This window comes from Elephantulus edwardii, unplaced genomic scaffold (assembly GCF_000299155.1).
Source record: "Elephantulus edwardii isolate Elephantulus edwardi_28Jun2011 unplaced genomic scaffold, EleEdw1.0 scaffold00815, whole genome shotgun sequence".
Lineage (NCBI taxonomy): Eukaryota > Metazoa > Chordata > Mammalia > Macroscelidea > Macroscelididae > Elephantulus > Elephantulus edwardii.
The window spans coordinates 11,335-22,194 of record NW_006400565.1 but is presented as its reverse complement, the minus strand read 5'-3'; the positions used below and the strand labels follow the sequence as shown (position 1 = coordinate 22,194).

The 10,860-nt window shown below is 35.8% G+C and overlaps 1 pseudogene; it reads right to left on the bottom strand.

Annotated features, from left to right (window-relative positions):
* Positions 1-2,394: 2,394 nt before the first annotated feature.
* Positions 2,395-3,184, bottom strand: LOC102869592 (annotated as a pseudogene).
* Positions 3,185-10,860: the final 7,676 nt, after the last annotated feature.

The window sequence follows — 10,860 nt, the reverse complement described above, 5'->3', positions numbered from 1 at the left end:
TGCCAGTGTTTTTGAGCATTTCTTCATGTGTTTGTTGGCCATCTACATGTCTCCCTCCGTAAAAATCTTTCCATGCCTTTCACCCATTTTGTAATTGAGCGATCAGGCTTTTTCTTCTGGAGGCCCAGTAGTAAGTATTCTATAAACTTTTGTTACGAGACCCTTGTCTTAGATGGCATTGTCAAATGTGTTTTTCTGGTTGGAAGATTTTCTTTTCACCGTGTTGGGAAAAGTTTATGATGCACATAGGGATTTCATCTTTAGAAGGATCTATTCATCAATTTAATTCTCTCCAGATTAGGCATTGCAGGCTGTGTCAGCCTCTTTATACCACGGACTAACTTGGTCCCAGCTTGTCTCTTACAAACTTTATGGTTTCGGGCTTTAATCCCAGGTCTCTGATCTACCTGGAGTTAATTTTTGTGTATGATGTGAGATGTGGATCTTTTTTCATCTTTCTACCAGTAGCAGTCCAGTTTTGCTACCATAATTTGTTGAAGAGCTTGTCATTTCCCCATTTGATAGGTTTATTTCCTTGTCAAATATGAGTTGCTCATAGATAGGTAAGTCCATTTCTGGATTCCTTTGTCTCTGGATTGGTGTGAGATCAGGAGTACTGACTTAAGCAGCTTATGTTTAGGAGAATCTCAAATCAGCTCTTCTTGCAGAAAGCTAAGGCAGTCTTTCCTCTGCTTGTATCTCTCCATCTCAAAGTCTCTTGTCCTATTTGTCAACTTGGATGGCCCCACAATGGTGGAGGCAAGGATCCTCAAATAGAGGGGCCTTTCTCCAGGGAAGTTTCAGTTGCTTCTCTGCATCACACACACCTGAGAGTGCTGGCTCTGGGGAAGAGTGTCTCACTTGATGGCACCTTCACTTCTGAATCCTTTTATACACTCTTACTTTTAAGAAGCATCTTAATGTCCTCAAATTGTACTAAAGAATATTATGCTAAATAGCACACAATCTAAAGAGAGTATCAAGAAATTTCCAAATAAGTAGATGAGACTTTCTTCTACAGTATTTTTAAGGGTATCAGAATTAAGTCTACACTATCAAATATCACTCTAGTCAAACTTTCCACACAGAAATGTAGGAGAATATGGGGATTAAAAGTTTCTCAACATTAAAGAGTAAAATTTCTATTGTAAGCTCCAGAACTTAAACTCATAATGGTCTAGTCAGAATCAATTCACATTTGACCTTCCAGCTCGTTATTCAATGCTGAATTCATATAGGAGGAGATTGCTTCTCTTCTACTTGCCAGTGGGGTATTCCAATTTCCAGAGAAGCTGGACCTTTGGCCTGTCAGTGGAAATCTCTAAATACCATGCCACCAGGTCTCCCTGCTGTAGGAGTCCTCTTCATAGCAGAAAATCATGCTAGAGAGAACTTCATCAGCATCTTTTTTTTTTAAGTTAAAAAGAAAAAAAATACTTTCTCTTAATTTTAAAATTTCCTGAATTTTATCCTGCATTATTATGTAAATAAATTATGTAGTTTATGAATCCTATGAAATACAACACAAGATTCCTCATATATATCACACATATGTATTCTGTGGTGAGATTTACATGGCTTCAACTTCTTTCATACTTTTGAATATTACAAAGTGAAATAAAATGTCTCTGTATGATTTTTCATTAAACACAGCTATCTGAAGATGTCACACTGGAGTCCTGATAGCATAGCGGTTGAAGGTATCAAATTTATTACAGTAGAATGATTAAATCACACATGGTATAAATGATGTTAGCTCATCATTCAGGTATTTACACTATTCACCCAGGTGGATGTCAGTTTCAACTAGTTGAGATGTGACTTGTGAAATTTATGTAGCTCAGATTGGCCTTTTTTCTGCTACGTTTGCTTTCAGTCATGAAACTTCCAGTGTTTAAACTTTAAGCTTGGGTTGGTTTATACAGTCACAATGTAGAGGTTCAGAATATACTGGGTAAAAATTTAAAACCAGTATTTTCAAGTTTCTTTGTTCTGAAACGGCCTATGTGCAGTATTAGATACATTTTTAGACTACAGAAATATATTATGATGATTAGCAATAGTTTTACAAAAGATCAAAAATTAAACAATTTGTCAAGTATATTCAAATGCATAGATTGAAATAGGTAAAAGATTTTTAGGTGCAATCTAATCCAAATAAAAACATTCCTGAATACATTTATTACAAAAAATGACAGGAGTGTTTAAAGGGAACGTCAGAGTGTCAAAGATTTATTTGTAAATCAACTACTATGTAAACAAAATGGTTCTGATAGCTTTGATAACAACTGTCTAACACAGAAGGAACACAACCAGAATACTTACTTATATCAGAAACAAATCATCCTGTCCAAATGTTTGGTAAGTGAATCATAAAATTTTTGAGAAAGCAGGCTAATATGGTGCTTCGTCCGTGTTGTCATCACTATCTGCACCAAAATCATGTTCATTTTCAAAGAAAGAGCTAATGGAGTCATTTCCTCTACTTGCTCCTCTTCATCATACTCCTCCTGTTCTGTATGTATCAAAATCATCTTCACCATCAGCTCCTTCTTTATTTTTCTCTGTTTCTTTCTCTTCAGCTTCCTCATCTGATTTTTCACCGTCATCTCTTTTTTCTAATTCCTCTATTTTGCTTTTCACATTAGTACTGTTACTATTTGGAGAAAGGATGCAAGTCATGCAACTGCCGAGGACTTTCGTTCATAGGGCTGCTGTGAGTTGCCTACAACTCGACGGCACTTAACAACAACAACAACAACAACAACTATTATTATTAGGGAGCGAATTGACTTTGCTGGTATCTGTTGTCTTTTTGGGTTTTGGACCTGCCTTTTTGCATTTTTTTCCCCTTGGCATCATCTCTCTTGGTAGTCTAATCTTGTTCTTATTCTTCTTTGTATATTCTCATAGGTTTCTTAGTATACTTTTCAATAACTTACTTTTCTTTAGGTGGTTCTAAAAAATAAAGGATCCTTTTCACTGTTTCTCCACACTCCTGTTTCAAGGCCAGCATGTACTCTTAATCTTCTCCTGATTCCAGCAGCACTGGTTTATGATCTATATCAGAAAATATCAGTGGTGGCTTTAATACTACAGCTAGTAACTTTTCACCTCTGTTAAATCCAACTCTTTCAATATTAAAGGATTAGGCAGCATGTTCCCTCCCTTTATTCCCAGCCATCACTGTTTACTCCGGGAAAATTTAGCAAAGTCTCCAGGCTCAGTTGTTGCCAATAAGGGTTTTCATCATTATCTCTCATAAAACTGTCTCATGGATTCCTTATTAAGTTTCCCTCTAGCTGAGTTGGAGGTCAAGTTCTCAGGGGAATTTTTTTAAACCTAAACAAAAAATTATAAGATATTCCTTAAGACTCGCGGTTTAGGAAAAACTACAGCAGAACTGCCGGCCAGAAAAAAAGGGTGCAAGCGGAGGGTGATCCATGCGGCCCTAGAGCGGCGTTCCATCAGCATCTTCTAAAGTATCGTCGTCATGTGATTACAGTGGGGAATTGATCTGAGATTACTTATATAAATAGACAGTAATTGGCTTACTTTTTCACAGGGTAGGAGGGACAGGTCCTTGGAGAGGGACATCATGTTTGGGAGGGTGGAGGGACGGCGCAAGAGGGGAAGACCCTCTATGAGATGGATTGATTCAGTGACTGGGATAATCGGCATGGGAGTGTCAGAGGCAGAGCAATTGGCACAGGACAGAGCAGGGTTTAGGGCTGTTGTCGCTATGAGTCGCAAACGACGCCACGGCACATAACAACAACAACGACATGAGTTATTTTCAATAATTGGCAGAGCTTATCTATCTATCTATCTATCTATCTATCTATCTATCTATCTATCATCTATCTACTTATCTATCTGGTGGTGACCTACTAGTCAGGAGCTGGGCTCCAGTCCTAAATGGAAACCGTTCTGTTGCTGTTAAATGCCATCAATTTGACTGACTCAACAGCAAATCTGAACTTTGACCTATTCTGCACCATCATCATTATCTCTGTTATGCTCAAACCCATTGTGGTAGTCATTCTATCAATCCATTTCATTGAAGTTCTTGCTCTTTTTTGCTGATCTTCTTCTATCTTTCCCAGCAGAATGAGTATTTCCAAGGGATGATTTTTCCTGAAAAATGTCTGAGGTAAGTGAGACAAAATTTCACCATCCTTGCTTCTAAGGAGCACTTTGGTTGCATTTCCTACAAGCTGTATCTGTTCGTTGTTTTGAGAGTATATATTAATGCGGTACTATTATTCAACAAGCTTTACCAACACCACAATTAAAGGCATTAATTCTTCTTTTGTCATACACTGTGTAACTTTAAGATACATGGAAAACAATTGACAATACTATGACTTGGATCAAGTGCATCTTAAGTATATAAATTGAAAATTAAGCCATGCTTTTGAGTCCACCTCTATGGGTCAAACCCCCAAGTTCCAAGTGCTTTGGTAAGCATTCCTTTTTAAGTAGTTACTGTAAAACAAATGTGGGGAGAGAAGTGACAAAATCCAAACAGTTCCAACAGACACTATCCTCCCTACGTGATCTAGAATAATAATATTACAAAGGATTCTTTAACAAAAATTTTGCTCTAAATTTTAATTAAAATTTCATACTTAAGATTTGGAAGCATAATTCTAATATATAACTGCTATCTATAATGCATATTTTAAATCTCAGATAAATTATAAAACAATATGCTAAAAATCACATTTTTAAAGATTATGTTGCTATTTTAATAAAGAATAATTTTAAAGATGCTTATTTTAAAAAAACCAAACTGCTACTAATGTGCTTGTAAAAATCAGAACCATGAGCCCTATTTGAATAATGAAACAAATTTACTTATTAATTCATAAGAAAAGCTTGCAGACATGGAAATGGGTATGTGGATAATAATTAAATTGTAATTTCAAAAGGTTAATGTAGAAATTTATGTGTTCTGATTTTTAAATTTATATAATAGTGCTGGCTTTCGCAATATGGTAAACCAGTCTATGATTTGTGTTCCAATATGCTCTAGGAATTAACATCTGGGATAGGATTTTTGTATAATGGGTTTGATATAAATTATTTTTACATATTATATTTCATGTTTCATTGGCAGTTAGGTTTCAATAACTTAAAATTATTCTGAGTGCAATGGTAATACAATCAATCTATATATAATTTGCTAAATCAATATTTGTTCCCAAGAAAGGTTATCTAACAGAAAGTGGAAGTTATCAAATAATACCATTCATTTCAAATGCATGCTATACTGTTGAATATCATAAAAAGCTAACAGGAACAAGATTGACAGGGAACTAACCAGATGTTCAAGCTAGGCTTAAAAAAATCCATGGCACCAGGGATGTAATTTCTGATGCCAGATGAATCCTGGCTGAGTGCAGAGAATATTATTATTGACTCTTAAATGTCATCTGTGTTTCATATACTATGAAAAGACATTTGACTATGTGGATAGCAAGAAACTATGGCTAACACTGAAAATGTGAATCTTCAAGCATTTACTTGTGCTCATACAAAAAATCTAAATCTTGACCAAGAATTTGTTATCCAAACTGAACAAGGGAACATTGCATGATTTACAGTCAGAAAGGATTTACGCGAAGTTTTATCCTTTCTCCATTCATTTTGAGATGCTTGCTGCAGAAGATAAAAAACTACAGCTTTCAATATAGGTTGCATCTTAGTATCAAAATTCTTACCACTGGGCCAATAGACAACATTATGGTAGAAGAAGAAAAATTGAAACGGTTAATGATTTCATTTTTCTAGGATCCACTAACAATCTTCTTGGTAAAAGAAGTCTGGAGATCAGAAGATGCATTGCTTTGGACAAGTCTGCTCTCAGATACCTGTGCAAAATACTGAAAAGCAATGAAGTCAGTTTGAAGACTAAGGTAAGCTTGAGTCAAGTAATGATTTTTCAATCACTTGGTATGCTGCTGAGAACTAGACAAAGAATAACAGAATATTTGATGTCTTTGAACTGTGATGTCATAAAAATAACATGGAAATCATAATTAATTCTGTTAGAGTCTTAGAGCTCTGGTGGCTTAGTGGTAAGAATCTGCACGGCAATCCCGAAGGCTTGTGGTTTAAATCCTATATCTGCTACACGGGAGGATGGGCAATCTCCTTCCATATGATTATACCTCTGAAAATCTGCTGGAGGATTAGCTATGGGTCAGTTCTTATTTGGTTATATACACAACAACAATATTAGTGCCAATTATAAGAAGTGCCATGCCAATGCTATCCTAAATACTTGATTTGCTGTATAACTCCATAACTTCTCACATTAATGATCCCTCCTTTGTTCAATTCCCTAGCTCCTCTGTGTCCCTTGTTTTTGTTGGTTCACTGGAAAGTTTCCCAGCCATTCAGACTTGTTCTAGTTTCATTTATTTTTTCTATTCTTACCCTCTGAGTTTTCTCCCTGAGCAAATACTCCCCTTTTGATTTTTTGAGTATGTGCCTGGCAGTATTGTTGCTTACTTGATATATTGAGTATCGTTTTACTGAAAGTTGATTTTAGATGAATTTACTTCTGAGGTCAAAGGTCTATTAAAGGCCATGGTTTCAGGGGTCCAACAATTTTATTGGACCAGCAAGAATGACCTTTTATTATTCTGAGGGCTTTTTCATCACATTAGTCTACCTGCTGTTTCCAAGACATTTTCATGTGAACAATTATACAACAGGTAGCGGTGGAACATATCCATTTCTGGTATCAGGGTAGTGGATTTTGACATTTCTGCAGTCCATTAGTCTTGTGGATTAAATGTTTGTATGCCTCCTTGATTTTGTTCCCTACTCTTTATTCTATTTGTGTATGACCTAACATTTCACCTTAAATGGTCACTCTAAGGCTTTTATAAACACATATACAACAGAGTATGCGTCTAATATCTAGTTACTAATTTCTTCTCCTTGTTCTTTAGGGTCCTGTCCCTGGCAACCACCAAGGACTTTTTCTTTTTCTGTGTGAACCATTTCTTAAGGTTTCATAATAGTAGAATCTTACAATATTTCACCTTTTGTGACTGATTATTTTTACTTAACATGCTGTCCTCCAGACTCACCCAAAATAAGTGCTGTTTTGTGAGTTTTATGGTATTATTTAGTGTTTCATAGTCATGGTGCTTTTGTAAACCAAGTTATTTATCTAATCACCCACTGGTAGATAATTAGTTTGTTTCTATCTCTCTTTGGCAAATAATACTGCAATCAACATGAGTATGCATATATCTGTTCCTGTACCAGACCTTATTTCTTTAGGATATATTCATATTAGTGGGATTATTGCAGCATATATTTTTATTTCCAACTCTTTAAGGTGGCACCAAACGGCTTTTCGTAGTGATTGCATCATTTTGTGTCCCATTGTTGTTTTTATGTGCTGTCTAGTTGCCTGTATCTTATAGCAACTCTGCATACAATATCTCTGAATTCTGCTCTCTCCTGATCAACACTTTCTCCAACACATCTACCCCAATTACCCCAGTTACTGTGGCAACCCATCTCATCTGGGATTTTACTCTACTGCATTGTCCCTCATCCTTCTAACCACGATGTCCTTTTCCAGGGACTACTCCTTACTGGCCTCATGCTCCAAGTATGATAAGATAGAGCTTCAAAATCCTTGCTTCCAAGTAGCAACCAGTTTTTTTACCCACTCCCAGATAATCCTGTTTGTTCTCTTGTCTATCCATGCTACGTTCAAGATGTTTCTCCAGCACCACAACTCAAAGAATCAATTCTTCTTCTGTCAGCTCATTCACTGTCTAGTTTTCTGAAACATAGCAAGTGATTGCAAAGATCATGGCCTGTATCAAGTGCAGTCTCCAGACTGACATCATTGAGTCCCATTAGCAGTGCTCAGATATCACCACACTTTTCATTAGTATTTATTGAATATTTCTGTTGAGCTTCCCTTGTTGAATTTTACTGTTGTTGCTGGGGTGAAATGGTATCTCATCCATGTTTTTTTTTCTTTTTATTCATTTCAATGAAAATCTACAGAAATTTTGGAATTCCATTCATTCATTGTTGCACTTTTCTCCCCGCCCACCCCACCTCCACTCCCAGTTCACTCCTCTCCTTAAAAAAAGCAAAATCAACAGTAGTAAATAGTTTTTGTGTCTTCTGCGTAGTTTTTAAATTACTTTATCTTTTTGTTTGTGAGCTGTTGGTGTTTTCCATATATTTTTTATATTAATCTCCCATTAGATATGTTGTTGAAAACTATTGGGGTTACTTTTATTGGATTCTTTAATAAAAAAATCTGTAGGTCCTCTTTTCGCTGTTCTAGAAAACTTGTGATATGTGTAATAATTTTTAGAAGGCTCACTTGTTTAGTTTATCATCCTTTGTTTTTGCCTTTTTTAAAATTCAGTTTGACATAAATAGACATTTATGCCATTAATAGAGCCCCTAAAATTGTTTCTTCCCCCCCCTTTGGTGATTTTTATAGTTTTCAACTTACATTTAGGTCCTTGATTCATCTTGGTTTAGTAATTGTATAGATAAGAGTTGTGCTCATGTTTAATCTTTCTGCAAATGGGTGTCAAGTTTTGTCAAAGCTAGTTGTTAAAAGGGATTCATTTTCCCATAAAATGGATTTCATTTTGTTGTGAAAGATCGTCTATACATATGTGGTTGAGTTTTCTTTTCAGTATTCATTCCATTAAATAGGTCCGAAATTTCTATTATGAGACCTTCTAACTTGTTTTTCTTGATCAAATGAAAACTCATTGCAATTCAGTTTGATTTGGTTCATGGTGACCCTCTATTGCATTTCCGAGGCTATAAATCACAGCTGGAAGAGACTATATATCTTATTTTGGCAGAGCTCTTGGTGGATTAAGATCCCTGAGATTTGAGTCTTTGAATTAGCAATGCAACTCACTGTTAACTATCCTGCCAGTTAATCTAATGTTTTCTTACTTTTTACATAAACTTTACTAATGGTATTTCCATTTCCTTAAGGGATGTTTATGGATCATTGAGTTAATTAAATTTTATCCTTAGATCACTTTGCATAATACTGACATATTTATAATATTAAGTGTTCCTAGCCATGAGCATCTTATATCCTTCCTTTTATGCATGTATCTTTTAGTTTATTGCAGTACTGTTTTACAGTTTTCTTTATGTAAGTATTTCCTATATACATGTATATTTATTCCTATGCATTTTGGGTAGATATTATAAATGTCATTGTTTCATTATTTCTTTTTCAGAGTTTTATTTGTTGAAGTAAAGAAATTTCTCTTAGTTTTGCATATTGATCTTGGATTTTTCCACTTTGCAGAATCTATCAATTAATTCCAAAAGTTTTCTTCCTGAGTATCTGGAATTTTCTATGAGTAGGATCACACTGTTTGAGAATAGAGCAAGTTTTACCATTTCCTTATCAATGTCTGCAGTTTTTCAGAAAGTAAAGAGGACTTGAAGTACGTGCTACAAAAGATATATCCTTCAATCGTGATGTTGAGACATATCTCAATATTAAGAAAACTAACCCATATGGCTGTGTCCCATTCCATGGCACACAACATCAACAATTGATTATTAACTATTTCAACTGAGAGGAAAATGTACAATACATTTCCGCATGAAATTGTTGTAAATATTTATTTTCATTCAGGTTTTTCTATTGCTCTAAAGCTGAGAATGATATAAATCCTCTCTAATAATTTGTTTCAATGCATCCCAGAGCAGATAGAAGCAGAATCCCTGTAGGAATAGCAACACTGCGAGAGCAAGAGTCTATAATCTCTTACCCCTTCAAAAGACTTCAATTTGTTATGCCACAGCTACAGTGGTCTACTGGTGAGAAGCTGTGCTGCGATCTTAAAGGCAATAGTGTGAACCCACAAGCTGCTCTGTGGAATAAAGATGGGCAATCTCCTCCAGTATGATTTACTTGCTGTAAAAACACATCCAGAGTCATCTATGGATTGACTCAGAGTCAATGATACATAACAAGAAGTTTCTAGTACATCAATCTCTCCCTTAATCTGGTCCTGTTTCAAGCTGTTCCTTCCACTGCAACACCTCACCCTCTGCTTAGCCTCTGGTTTAGATTGACTTTAAACATTAACAAAACAAAAATCATCACCACTAGGCCAATAGGCAACATCATGATTGTTGTTTGTTGTTGTTAGATGTCATCAAGTCAAGCACGACTCATAGCTCTCCTATGAACAAAAGATCCTATATCCTGTATCATCCTCACACTTCCTGACACAAGAACCCGTTGTAGCAGTCAGCGTGTCAATTCACCTGGTTGAGGGCCTTCCTCTCCTTTGCTAACCCTGCATCCTTCCCATCAATATGTCATTCTTTAAGGAATAGCATCTCCTAGAAACATACCCAAAGTATGTCAGGTTAAGTCTCATCATTCTTGCATCCAAAGAGCACTCTGGCTGTACCCTCTCCAAGACATATCTGTTCATTCTCTTGGTTGTCCATGGGATGTTCAGTGCTCTTTTCAAAAATCAAAGCTTAAAGGCATCAATTCTTTTTCTGTCATACTTATTCATTGTCCAACTCTCAGATGCATAGCTAGTAATTGGAAAGACTATGATCTTAATTAGACATACTTTAGTCCTAAACTGACATCACTACTCCTCAATAATTTGGAAAGGTCCCTCGCTATAGATTTTCCCAGTGCAGTGCGCCTCCTTATTTCCTGACTGCTGGTACTAAGTGTGTTTTTTAATTGTGGATCCAAGCAAGAGGAAGCTGATGACAGTTTCAATCTCTTTTCCATCAATCATGACACTGCCTATCAGTTTGGTGGTAAGAATCTTTGTTTTCCTGATATTGATA